Source organism: Eptesicus fuscus, chromosome 15, assembly GCF_027574615.1.
Source record: "Eptesicus fuscus isolate TK198812 chromosome 15, DD_ASM_mEF_20220401, whole genome shotgun sequence".
NCBI classification, from domain to species: Eukaryota; Metazoa; Chordata; class Mammalia; order Chiroptera; family Vespertilionidae; genus Eptesicus; species Eptesicus fuscus.
In genome coordinates, this window is record NC_072487.1 from 73158436 (window position 1) to 73172615 (window position 14180).

The window sequence follows — 14180 nt, forward strand, 5'->3', positions numbered from 1 at the left end:
TGCATGGAGAATGTGTTATAAGGGAGTGCTTGGGAGGAGACCTTTGTTGTACTTTGCAACCTCGGAGTCTCACCAGCATTTCAGGCTGCACATATCCCAAACTGACCTCCTCCCCCATTAGAACTTTTTAAATGCCTTCTGGCCTACATTGTTTCTGATCAGAAGTCAGTTTTCTTCCGTATTGTTCCTGTGTACATAGTCTTTTTCTCTCTGACTTCTTTTAAGATTTCTCTTTATCTTTGACTTTTAGTAGTTTGACGGTGGTGTGACTAGATATCGTTTTCTTTGTATTTATTCTGTGTAGCCTTCACTGAGCTTCTTAGATCGATGGGCTGATGTTTCTTACTGAATTTGGGAATGTGGGGGTAATTTTTGGTCATTATTCCTTCAAATATTTCTTCTGCCCAATTCTCTCTCCCCTCTCCTTCTGGAATTCCATTTATACACTAGGTGTTGTCCCACTGGTCACTGAAGCTCCGTGTATTTATTTATTTATTTATTTATCCCTTTTTTCACTCTGTTCTTCAGTTTGGATCATTTCTATTACCTGTCTTCAAGTTTGCTGATCTTTTCTTCTTCAGTACTAATCTACTGTTGATTTCATCCAAAATATGTTTTATGTCAAGTACTTTATTTCTAGAATTTACTGCTGTTTCTAGAATTTACCTAGGTTTATTTTTATAGGTCCCATTTCTCTTCTGAGATTCTCTAACCATTTATTCTATCTTTCATTTGCTGAAAATCCTGTGCATATAATAACCATTTTAAAGTTTTTATTTACTCAATCCAACATCTGGTTCATCAGTGGCTCTGTTTTTATTGACTATTATTTCTCTTGATTACATGTCTATATATTTTTAATTTTATAATGGACATTTTGGATGATACATTGAAAAGACGATTTTATTCTTTTCCTCTGAAGAATGTTATGTTTTGTTCTAGCAGGCAGTCAAATTACTGGTATATCCACTTGAGCTTGTAGAGGTTGGTTTTAGATTTTGTTCAGATAGATTTGTTTTGGTTTTGTCCATAGCCCTAGGGTATAACCCTTAGTCCTGTACTTATTTGTAAGACATGGTTTTCTGGAATTAAATCAAAAGCCATAGTGTTTGCTAAACCCCTTTAACTTGGCAAGATTTGACCTCCAGATTCTATCTTCCAGGCAGTGTTGAATTCTCTGCCTCCCAGCTATTGCTTCCTTTGGGGAGTTTTTGGGCTCATCGGAATCTCTGTCTTACACATAAAAAATTTAGGGGTTAATTAAGGATTTGGAGGGGGGTTGTATAGCAATTTTGCAGCTTTTCCTCTGTGGTTCTCTCCTTTCTGGCATTTTCCTCTTCAGCTTTCATCCTCAATGTCTAATCACTTTCAGTCTTCCCAGCCAATAATACTGCTACATTGCATTTCAGTTCCGTTCTCCCATGTATCACCATAAACTGGGCAGTGCTCTAGTGTGCTTCCCATCTCCCAAGGACCATGTCTCCTCCAATTTCCGTTGCTTTAGGTTGTTTTCAAGTGCTTTCAATTAGTTTGTGTTTGTATATTGTCCAGATCTTATCATTGCTATTGACCAGAGAGTTACTTCAATCACTCCTCCATTTTAGGAACAGGAACTCCCTGCATCCCAACTGAACGTGTCTTCTCACCCAAACCTCCTTCCTCACTGCTGTTGTTGACCTACCATAAACCCAGCCAGCTTAATTCATGTCTTATTTTATATCTCTTCCTCCCCCTCGCCCCCCACACCGCCGCTCTTGATCATAGTCTGTTGGGAAACTTCAGTCCCAATAATTCATAGATTGTTTCAGCTCAGAACCACCTGGGCACCAGCAGATAACAAAATGTGTTGTCCCCACAAGCCTTGTTAGAGCACCTTACGTAGCTACCTGTGATGTACTAGATATCTAGCCCAACATTTTATTTTTTTCTCCTCTCAAAATTTATGAGGGAAGCATTACTCTTCTGTTCTACTAACAAGAATACAGAGCCTTAGCAACATGAAGTCCTTTGCACCAGGCCATAAGCTAGGAAATAAGGGATTAAGACCTACCTCAAAGCCAGCAAGAACACAGTTGTCTTGAAAACACATTGCATTTTTTCAATTCTAACACACTTTTTCTTGTTTTGAGATCTCTGAAATCAGGATGCATCTTAAAGTTAATAGCATGTCAGGATTTAATTGGCAGCACCTTTTTTTTTTTTTTACTGAAACATGAGGCATTTATCCGTTGATGGCTTCTCAGATTTGAGGAAGTTTGGCGGTTTTAGTCATCAAGGTTCCAGTGAAGTTGACCCATAGTTAAGGGCCAAGAAGGCAAGGCCCTTCTCTCCTGGTCAGCTGGAATTGGAAAGGTCTAGAGGAGGGTCTGAGCATCAGGAAACCTGCAGAACTGCCAGAATCCTCTGTCCATCTGGATTTACTAGCAATAAAACAGCTGCCTGTGAGCTGGAGCGAGCCAGCTGGGCCTCTCCTCTCCTGGAGGTATTGTGGTCAGATCCTGTGACTTGTGGGAACCACGTGCTCCCTTGCCCTGGTGAGAAGTTAGGAGACTTGCACTTATGGGAGGATTCTGAGGCAGTGCTACTGGTTGTCCCGGACTGCCCAGTGTCACAGAGGTGTCTAGGCTGCGTGGAAAGCCCTTTGAAGCCACTGTCTGTTCCACGCTTGCCAAACAAATGTCAGCACAGGGCGCATGCTCCGTTCCAAAGCAGCTTCGAGGGCCTGTTTTTAGCTCGTGGATGATCTACTTCAGCCCACTGCCAGGGGACAGAGTCCGGGCAGTGCTTCTCCTCGGGTTTGGAAATCACCTAACAGTCAAACACATTTGCTATTCAGTCAACAAATATTTATTAAGCCCCATCTGAGCACCAGAGTTTGGGCTCCAGGTCAATTTGCTCAAAGCCAATTTGCTGAGACTTATTTGCCTGGTTTTCATTTTGTCATCATTACGGTATTTGGAGGAACGTTCATTTGGTCTTGTCCCTGCTCTCCCATGTGCAGCTGAGGCCGGGGCCCATCCCCAGGAGGGCAGACTTGGGATAGAGACAAGCGAGAGTTCATTTTAGTTTGCTGGTTTTCTTTGTATCTTCATAATAAAAAATTCACAGGAAATTTCCAAAGCTGCTTTAAATCATCCCCATTCTATATAAAATTTTAAAAAATGGTTGCTTCTGGAACATTGTCTGTGTCAGACAAGACCTTTGTCCCAAATGGGAGATGAGGGACAAAAGGCAGCCTTATGGTCAGTGCGGGAGGATCCCAGCCCCTTACAGACGCCTGCGGAGATGCCCGTCCAGGGGCAGTGAGCGGCCCCTCACAGACGCCTACGGAGATACCCGTCCAGGGGCAGTGAGTGGCCCCTCACAGACGCCTACAGAGATGCCCGTCCAGGGGCAGTGAGCGGCCCCTCACAGACGCCTGCGGAGATGCCCGTCCAGGGGCAGTGAGCGGCCCCTCACAGACGCCTACGGAGATACCCGTCCAGGGGCAGTGAGCGGCCCCTCACAGACGCCTACAGAAATGCCCGTCCAGGGGCAGTGAGCGGCCCCTTACAGACGCCTGCAGAGATGCCCGTCCAGGGGCAGTGAGCGGCCCCTCACAGACGCCTACGGAAATGCCCGTCCAGGGGCAGTGAGCGGCCCCTCACAGACGCTTACAGAGATGCCCGTCCAGGGGCAGTGAGCGGCCCCTCACAGACGCCTGCAGAGATGCCCGTCCAGGGGCAGTGAGCGGCCCCTCACAGACGCCTACAGAAATGCCCGTCCAGGGGCAGTGAGCGGCCCCTCACAGACGCCTACAGAAATGCCCGTCCAGGGGCAGTGAGCGGCCCCTCACAGACGCCTGCAGAGATGCCCGTCCAGGGGCAGTGAGCGGCCCCTCACAGATGCCTGCAGAGATGCCCGTCCAGGGGCAGTGAGCGGCCCCTCACAGACGCCTACGGAGATGCCCGTCCAGGGGCAGTGAGCGGCCCCTCACAGACGCCTACAGAGATGCCCGTCCAGGGGCAGTGAGCGGCCCCTCACAGACGCCTGCGGAGATGTCCGTCCAGGGGCAGTGAGCGGCCCCTCACAGATGCCTACGGAGATGCCCGTCCAGGGGCAGTGAGCGGCCCCTCACAGACGCCTGCGGAGATGCCTGTCCAGGGGCAGTGAGCGGCCCCTCACAGACGCCTACAGAAATGCCCGTCCAGGGGCAGTGAGCGGCCCCTTACAGACGCCTACGGAGATGCCCGTCCAGGGGCAGTGAGCGGCCCCTCACAGACGCCTACGGAAATGCCCGTCCAGGGGCAGTGAGCGGCCCCTTACAGACGCCTACGGAGATGCCCGTCCAGGGGCAGTGAGCGGCCCCTCACAGACACCTACAGAGATGCCCGTCCAGGGGCAGTGAGCGGCCCCTCACAGACGCCTACAGAAATGCCCGTCCAGGGGCAGTGAGCGACCCCTTACAGACGCCTACAGAAATGCCCGTCCAGGGGCAGTGAGCGGCCCCTCACAGACGCCTGCGGAGATGTCCGTCCAGGGGCAGTGAGCGGCCCCTCACAGATGCCTACGGAGATGCCCGTCCAGGGGCAGTGAGCGGCCCCTCACAGATGCCTACAGAAATTCCCATCAGGGGCAGTGAGTGGCCCCTCACAGACGCCTACAGAGATGCCCGTCCAGGGGCAGTGAGCGGCCCCTCACAGACGCCTACAGAGATGCCCGTCCAGGGGCAGTGAGCGGCCCCTCACAGATGCCTGCAGAGATGCCCGTTCAGGGGCAGTGAGCGGCCCCTCACAGACGCCTGCAGAGATGCCCGTCCAGGGGCAGTGAGCGGCCCCTTACAGACGTCTATGGAGATGCCCGTCCAGGGGCAGTGAGCGGCCCCTCACAGACGTCTATGGAGATGCCCGACCAAGGACAGTGAGCAGCTGATGACCTTGCTTGTCTTTCCCGGGGCCCAAGGAATCGGCTGGGCAGATAATGAAGGCTCCTGGCAAGAGACTGGGGTGAAATCACCAGGCAGAGAAACTTCCAACACCTCGAAATCCACCCTGGAGAGACCCTCCCCGTCCCCTTTCACGTGGAGCCAGACCGTCCTGGTTTCTATGTGTGCAGAGTATTTGGTAAACAGAATGCTTGAGCCCTGACTTGCTGGAAGGGGCAAATCCCAGCTGACGCCCCAGACGCTCAGCCTATTTCTGGCCTGTCTCTTCATCCACCCCCCGCCGAGGTCTGTGGTCTGAGTGTTCATCTGGCCCCCCAGCACCCACCACGGGGGTGGTAGAGACGCTGTTGGAGGAGCCGGTGTCACGTTCCTTTCCTGCTTGAGCCTTGGCCCAGCCAGGTCTCCCACCCCTGCCCCAGCTGATGCCTGGTATCCACTTAGTAAATGCTCTTGTCCCCACTCCCCCCGTGAATGCTGTGATTCAGCACACACAGAGAAGAGCTTCACTAAGAAAGAAAGTATTCACGGCCGCCATCCAGCTCCGGCAGGCGCCGGGAGACAGCTGCCGGCTCCTGCCCGGCCGGGATGGGAGGGCCGCCCACCCTCCACACACAGAGGGGTCTCTCCTCCGTGCTTTTTTTTTTAAAGACCCACAGTCTCTTTTGGTTGCTAGACCAAATGCAGCTTAAATCTGTGTTCAGAACACCTCATTAATAAGTAGCAGATTAATAGTCTCCTGGAATTAAGAGAACACCACTCATTCAACAAAACGTGCATTGCAGGCACGCATGTGCCTGGCACTGTACTAAGCTCCCTGCCAGAGCTGGAGCGGCCATGAGGACACCGAGCCATGGCCCGTGACCCTTCCCCACCCAAGACCCCTTTCGTGCCTCTTCTTAACTCTGGGTTTTAAAGACACCCATGCTATATAAAAAAGGCTAATACGCAAATCGACCGAACAGCAGAACGACCAGTCACTATGACATGCACTGACCATCAGGGGGCAGATGCTCAATGCAGGAGCTTCCCCTGGTGGTCAGTGCGCTCCCACAGGGGGCGCGCCGCTCAGCCAGAAGCCGGGCTGACGGCTGGCGAGCACAGCGGCAGTGGCAGGAGCCTCTCCTGCCTCCGTGTCAATTTGACATCCCCTGAGGGCTCCCGGACTGTGAAAGGGCACAGGCTGGGCTGAGGGACCCCTCCAAGTGCACGAATTTTGTGCACTGAGCCTCTAGTAAATAATAATGGCCACCGAGTATGCTGTGAAATTTATGGTGACTGTGCCAGGTACAGTGTGGAAGCCCACAGCTTCTTGTGGGTACGATGACTAACTTCCATGGTGCAGATGAGGAAGCCGAACATAGAAGAGTCAGAAGTCTTGTCCAGGGTCACTCAGAGCGAGGTCTGGCCCCAGAACTGACCAGCTCTTTGTTTCTCTATCATTGAACTGCTGCATGTATTAAGTAAAAGGAAATGCCTTATCCCCTTATTGTTAACAAACAGAGCTTCAGAACAGCTGAGAGTAGCTATATAATACACAGTGCATGATTTTTCTGTCCTCCCCCTCCCACATCCCCTCCTGCAAATCCAGGATGGGCGCTGTGAGGAGGAGGAGGGTCCTGGACTCAAAACAAGTGTAGATTTGAGCTGAGACAGCTGCTTCTCCCCAAGCTAAGCAAGGAGGCTCTGGGGGCTCCCTTTTCAAAGACTGGGCATGTGATGAACTGCAGACCCTCAGAGAGCCCCCCGACCCGGGAGCTGAGAGAAGGGGGCCACATGCTTTTCAGACCCCCCTCTCCCTCTCTGGGGAAGAGGAGGAAGAGGGTGATTGATTTAGCCCCTGAAGTTTGGGTCATATTGAACATAGAAACTGGTGCCTGTTTCTGGTACTAAGACTTCTGAAAGTGGGACTCTGTGGAACCACCAGGACTTAAAAATCTGGGGGTCAGGAAGAGGGGGACCCCCCTCCCGTTCTAAACTACCCCAGATGCTGCTGGGTCTCCATTGAAGAGGACAGAGGCTGCAGTGGGGCAGGAGCTGTGGCTGCCCAGGTGGTACACAGCCTAGAGAGGCCGTTGGGACATGTGCCCCTGGTGGCGGAGAAGGGATGCCCGGCTGCTCTTCAGCGATGGAGGGGCCAGGACACAGCTGCACACGTTCCCTAGGAAACCCAGGTCACCACCTGCACTGAGGGGACCAGACCAGACCAGACCAGGTCCCTCCCGCACTGACAGGTGCCTCCTGCGTGAGCAGATCTCCTTCTCCCGAGAGAGTGGGCCCAGTGAGGGCTGCTACAGTCTGACAGCAGTTAGGGCTGGCAGTTCAGACAGACACGGGACAGGGACTTGGTAAAGCGCAGAACACTCTCCATCCACCTCCTCCAAGCCCCAGGGAGAGGGGAGCGAGGAGGGAGAATGGAGATGAGCTTCAAACTCAGTTTGAATCGAGTCTTCAAATAAACAGAACCAAGTCTTAAATCTTGACATGCGACCATGCTCATAATGGTAAGTGACTACAAAGTTATAGAATCTGGCCCAGATTTTATCAAGGGACCAGCTGCCCAAAATTGGAAAGGCGAGTCTACACAGCAGGGTGGGGAGTGGGTGTTGGAGAGAATATAGCATTTCATATTTGTGCTCCCAGAGGAGGCAGATTCCTCAGTCAAGTAGCAGCGACCTCAGTCATCCAGCAGCCCCAGGTTGGGAGTCACTGGTCTGGCCACCAGATGCCCCAAGGTCCAGGCTGCCCACGGAGCCTCTCAGTGAGAGAGGTGTGACAGGACGCCCCGCCCCAAGCTGTGGCTGGCTGCAATCCGCCAGCGGTGCCTGCCAGGGACGCCGTGGCAGTGAGGGTGAAGGGGCGAAACGGGAGGAGGAGGAAGAAGAGCAGGAGCATGACTGAGCAGCCGCCCTCTTCCGGGCGCTCTGCCAGGGCCTTGCATGGGCCTTCTCACCACTGGTGCAGCCAAGTGCAGGGGGCTTAAGAGTCCTAACCCGTGTCCAGAAGAACTTGGAGTTCAAGTCCCAGCTCACTGCATGCAAAGTACACGCCTGTGGAGCAGCGATCAGACAGTGCGCTCACAGTGGGGCTGTCCTCAGGATCCGGTGGGAAGAAGCAGGTGAACCGCTGCGCTTAGTCCCAGCCCCCAGAAGCCTGCTCGCCGTGAGCTCTCACCACCGTCCCCTTCATCGTCTCTGAAGGAAGGTGTGCTTGCCCCGTTCTCATGGGTGAGATGCCTGTATCTTTGTGGCCAGGGTCAGGAGTTAGGGGTAGGCAGTGGGGAGTCAGGTTGCTTTACTCTACTTCCAAGCTCTTTGCCAAATGAAGCCAGTGATGTCAGCACTGCCGCTGGCCTCTCACCCAGCAGACCTCGCTGGACCCACTCTCCGGGTGTGCTCACGCGGGAGTCATCTGTAGTGGAGGGAGGGGCCTGGGGTGGCCTGGTCCCCTCTGATCCCAGTGGCCTGTGGAGCAGGTGGTCTCCACACTCTTGCCATCCTCCTGGAGGAAAGGAAGGAAGTCGGGACTTCAGAATTGAAACCTGTCGACTCCACAGTATAGGGATGACAGGCGGTCACAGGAACGACCCCATGACTTATATCTCAGCCTTGGAAGTGGTTTGTCTTAGTTTGGGCGGCTCTGACAAAATACAGCTGGTCCTGACTCACAATGATTCGACGTAGGACTTTTCGACTCTACGCTGGAACTACAGTTATGTCTACTCAGTAGAAACTATACTTTGAATGTTGGTCGTTTCCCAGCTAACAATATGCAGTCCGATACTCTCTCGTTGTGCTGGGCCGCGGCGGCAAGTCGCAGCTCTCAGTTGGGCACCCAGTCACGAGGGTGAGCGACCGATACTTTACAGCGTAGTATTTAATGCATTTTCAACTTCTGTTTTCAACATACGATGGGTTTACTGCGACATAACCCCATAAGTTGAGGAGCATCTGTACCGTAAACTGCGTACCTTATAAACAGCAAACATTTATTCCTCAAAGTTTTAGAGGCTGGGAAGTCCAAGATCAAGGCACTGGTGGATTCAGTGTCTGGTCAGGGCCCTGTTCTGGTTCACAGACACTGTCTTCTTGGGGTGTCTGAACACCGTGGAAGGAGGGAGGAGCTCTCCGGAGTCTTTTTTATGAGCACGAATCCCACCCATGAGGGCTCCACCCTCATGATTGAATGACCCCTAGAGGCCCCACCTTCGAGCACCATCACCTTGGGGTTAGGATTTCAACATAGGAATTTTAGGGGGACACAAACATTCGGTTCGCAGCAGGGTTGTATTTTTAACTGTCCTGTCATGAGCAGTAATTGAGTTGGACAAAAAGCTGAAATCACACTTGGATATCTGAGATCACTTCCTGTTTGATAAGGTCACCTACCAGGATGGCTGTTCTCTTTGTCGCCCAGCATTCCCCTCCCACCTAGCCCTCACCCCCACCCCACCATCCCTGGGCCGTCCTGAGGATGCCTGGGTTTTGTGGTGCAGCCCCTGGCCTTGTGAGCCATTCTAGAATCCTTCCCCCACTTTGAAGCTAGTTTCAGGTGAGTTTCTGTCACAACCACAAGGGTTCTGACTTACACACTTTCCCCCTCTTTCTTTCATTTGGGAATTATTTACTGAGCGCCTGTGGTGTAGCAGTACTGGCTCTGGGCGATGGCTGTGAGCGGAGCAGGTGTGGTCCCTGACCCTGGGGACTCCTGGCCCGGGTGGGGCAGGTGTTAAATAATCAACTAGAGCAGTGGTTCTCAACCTTCCTAATGCCGCGACCCTTTAATACAGCTCCTCATGTTGTGGTGACCCCCAACCATAAAATTATTTCCGTTGCTACTTCATAACTGTAATTTTGCTACTGTTATGAATCGTAATGTAAATATCTGTGTTTTCCGATGGTCTTAGGCGACCCTGCTAACGGTTCTCAACCTGAGGGTCACGACCCACGGGTTGAGAACCGCTGCTGTAGAGCCTGCTGGTGGACAGGCAGCACTTTCACTGACCGGAAGTTTCAGCTCAAACCTGACCTGAATTCTTCATGTTCTTGTTCTGGTCCTGGCAGAGCTGAGGATCCCGAGTTGGGTCCCATAAGATCCCCCAGGGCCGCTCTGTCTCTCCCTGCCACCTGCTCCCATGGCCTGGCGCCTGCTTCTTGTTCTCTGTCCTTACAAGGGATGGAAGATGATCCTTCCCGGAGAGACACGTCCGGGCTTCAGGGCCACGGCGCCTTGTCTGGGCTCGCCCTGCCTCCGAGGAGGGTTTGGCCAGAAGGTGGGTCACGCTGTCCTGTGCTGACATGCAACAGGTCTGGCAAAGCAAGATGACCCACCCTTGCTCCTGTCCCCAAGAGGCTGCCGGGGTGGCCTGTGGCCGGAAGAAATGTCCAGACCTGCCATTCCTGGGTCAGCCTGACTACAGGGAGGCCCCAGAAAGCTGCGACTGCCACGGCAGGCTTGCTTGTCCACGCTACCCCGTCACACCACCCAGGCGTCTCCTCCCCAGGAAGGGGCACCCTACTTAGTGGCTGCATAAATGCTCCTGATCTCAGCCACACTGTGCTGGCTCTCCTGGCCACAGATGCCTCAGAGGACAGGACCAGTAACACCGTGGGGCTCTTCCTGTCTGTTCCAGGGCGGCACGTTGTCCCCGCAGAGTGGCACGTCATCCAGGCAGGGCGGCACGTGGTCCAGGCAGGGCGGCACGTGGTCCAGGGAGGGCGGCACGTGGACCAGGCAGGGCGGCACGTGGTCCAGGCAGGGCGGCACGTGGACCAGGCAGGGCGGCACGTGGTCCAGGCAGGGCGGCACGTGGACCAGGCAGGGCGGCACGTGGACCAGGCAGGGCGGCACGTGGTCCAGGCAGGGCGGCACGTGGTCCCCGCAGGGCGGCACGTGGTCCAGGCAGGGCGGCACGTGGTCCAGGCAGGGCGGCACGTGGACCAGGCAGGGCGGCATGTGGTCCAGGCAGGGCGGCACGTGGTCCCCGCAGAGCGGCACGTGGTCCAGGCAGGGCGGCACGTGGACCAGGCAGGGCGGCACGTGGACCAGGCAGGGCGGCACATGGTCCCCGCAGAGTGGCACGTGGTCCAGGCAGGGTGGCACATGGTCCCCGCAGAGTGGCAGAGACGCCCCGCAGCTGCCTTCTCAGGATGACCCAGTGGGAGATGGCTGCACCTGCAGGAGCGGAGACCCTAAAGTCAAGCTCTTCAGAAAGTGGAGCAATGATGGTGGACAGATCAGTGGCATTTGCGTGCAGGATCACCTTGTGGTGAAGAAGCGTGCCTAGTACCTGCCCCATAGTGCAGGGCACCATGCGGCCAAACACTCCTGCCAGGCGCAGTGCCCACTGTGGAGCGCCTCACCAACTCACTGGTGATGCACAGCCGCAGCAACGGCACGGAGCTCGTGACTATGCACGTGGTCAGGCATGCCTTCCAGCTCATCCATCTGCTCACTGGCGAGACTACCCCCCCCTCGCCCCCCGCAGGTCATGGTGAATGCCATCACTGACAGTGACCCCGAGAGGACGCGACTCGCGATGGGTGAGCCGGCCTGTGAGGCGACAGCTGTGCTGTGTGAATCAGGCCATCTGGCTGCGATGCACAGGTGCCCGAGAGGCTGCCTTCCAGAGCATCAGGACCATCACCAAGTGAGATGAGCTCATCAGCAGGGCCAAGGGCTCCTCCAGCTCCTCTGCTATCAGGGAGGAAGACGAAGGTCACCAGGGCAGAAAGCCCTGGGTGCCTAGCGAAGGACAGCTGTCCCCAGGGTGACCTTTCCTCCCTAGAGATGACATCTAGGCCTCAGCAGTATTTTAGCTGCAGGCCCAGAAAAGCAGCAAAATGTGACAAGCAACACCACGACCTCAGGAACAAGCTAATGACCCTCTGCCCTGGTGCCAACCAATCAGTGGAGACCCCGACCCTGAAAGGACACACTTGGGAAGCTGATGAATATTCTATTTAGATCTTCCCCTGGGACGGCCCTTAAATCTCAACCCTTAAAACCCTTAGGATGGAGGAGGACCCGTCCCTCTCCCCCCTAGGAGTACACCCTGTGCCTTTCCCCTTCCTCCCCCATATTCCCTCCCACACACATATGTCACCTTTACTTTCCTATTTCTAAGTTCCAAGGGTCTTTCCTTTACCTCTATAGCTTGTTTCCGAAGCCTATCTCTTCTATGAATTACTTCCTCTACCTCTGTGGTTTTTCGAATAAATGTTAAGTCCCACTGTTGGTTACCTGGCTGCGGCCCCAATAAACCTGTTTGCCCTTTGGGGCAGCACCACCAAAAAATAGAGACCTGTGGGGAGATGGGTGCCAGATACCAGTGGGTGGGTCAGCAGAGGGACGGAGCAGAGCCTGCCTCAGCAGGGCCTAGGGCGAGGAGGGCCCGGGCTCTGGGGTCAGGCAGGCACGAGTCCTAAGCCCAGGCACCACTCCCCAGGTGCCACCCAGCCTCCATGGAGCAGGGGCTGAGAGGATCCAGTGAGACAAGACAGTGTTTCCCCAAACTTCGGCCCTTGTGACCATCTCCACTACTCCCACCATCGTTCATACTTCCTCTTTAAACCTATTGGATTCATATCTGTGGTATTAAGGGTTCGTCATGCCATAGCTTTTCGGATGCACGCCAGAATAGAGACAGATGTCCATTCCCGGCCGCCACGAGCTCTCAGTGAAGAGTGTCCAGAGGTGAACAGCCGCAGCCCATGGACTTGACACACTGAGCTCCCAGCATGGGCCAGCTTTTGTGTTATGAGTATTATTGTTATAATTATTGCCATTATCACGGCACTGAGTCGACAGGAGGAAAGCTCGGGCTTACTTATCACTGCCAGCCCCTCTCCACCCGCCATCCTTTTCTTTTCCCTGCTTCTCTTCCCACCTTTAGAGGTGACTTTGGGGTGCCCCAGAAGTTGCGTGCCTGACTGACGGGGTCAGATGTGTGGGCTTCGGTGGTTCACTCCCAGACCCCGGAGCCGTCTGGGCTCCTGTGTAAAGCGATAGCTTTGATTGTGTGCAGCCATGAAGGGCCTGCGGCATCCCTGCCCACTTCCTGGGTCTTTCGCAGGCGGTGTCTGGGTGTCCAGGCTCAGTACCTAACCTGGGTGGGGCCCTTTCCACTTTCACTGAAGAATGAGACCCCTGGGGCCCTCCACCGATGGGACCGTCCACCAGAGCCTCGGGCACACGCGGGCACTTGTAGTGTTTATGTGGAGGACACGCCTCAGTGCTGAGAGTGCTTTTCACAGCTGTGGGATTGCAGGCAGTTGTTTTTCTCATTATGTTTTTATCTATTTTCCAGGATGATGTTCTTTTAAATCTTTAAAAAAAAAATAAGGTAGTATAGACAGGGAGACAGTAAAGATCCCCAGGTAAACATGGGGTCGGCCAGGGAGTCGTGCTGGAGGGGATGGGGTGAGGGTGGCGGCCAGGAGGGAAAGGCGGGTGGAGATGGATGAGGGGGCAGAGCGGGTAGCCGAGGTCATTCATTTAGGAGGTAGGGTGCCCACTGGGAGGAACAGCTGTGGGTGGGGTGAGGGGCAGGCTGTTGGGGAAAACCATCCACCAAAGGGAATAGGGGAGACACCAAGGAGTGGCTGGGGCCTTGCCAAGGCTGGACCCTGGGGACTTGCAGCGTGGGTGAGTGGCCCAGCAGCTCTCGGCAGCCTGTGCAGAGCTGGGAGGTGCCTCCCAAGGCAGAGAAGGGGCTTTGATGGCTGCACCCGGCCCATGAGAGGTGCCAGGGGAGGGGGTACAAGTGGGACGGGGGCCTAGGTGATCAACCCCACAGCAATACGGAAACTGACAGGAAAAAAAGGAAGAGGTGAACTCAAGCTTGAGATTTTTATGCCAAACTGAAATTCCTGCTTACTCAACCTTCAGATGTTTTGTAAGTGTGAGAGGTCCTCCAGCCTGTAGCAACACAGCTGCTCCCTGCCTGGCCGGCTCCCTCTCGCGCTCAGAAGCCACCCTTGGGGGTTTCCAGCCCTGGCACGGCCCACACCAACCAACCGCCTGACCGCTGCCAGAGAGCCTCGTGTGGGCTCAGGCTCGTGGGTCCCAGACTGCAATTTCACAGGCAAGGAACTTCAAAAATAAAGTTTGGAGGCTCTCACCGGCTGCCAACTTTTTAAAAATGGTGAATGAAGAAATACAAACCATCATCATTATTTCCTAGAAGAAGGGCCATTTTAACACCAGCTGTGTAGCCGAACATAATCTCAGAAGAAAGGATATTTTCCCTAAGTAAGGG

At 54.2% G+C, this 14180-nt stretch overlaps 1 protein-coding gene and 1 pseudogene across 4 annotated transcripts in view; both read left to right on the forward strand.

Annotated features, from left to right (window-relative positions):
* RALGPS1 (Ral GEF with PH domain and SH3 binding motif 1) overlaps positions 1–14180 on the forward strand; it is a 222463-nt gene that overhangs the window by 158009 nt on the left and 50274 nt on the right. The gene's annotated exons all lie outside the window — the stretch shown is intronic.
* LOC129151717 (40S ribosomal protein S5-like) lies at positions 11071–11694 on the forward strand (annotated as a pseudogene).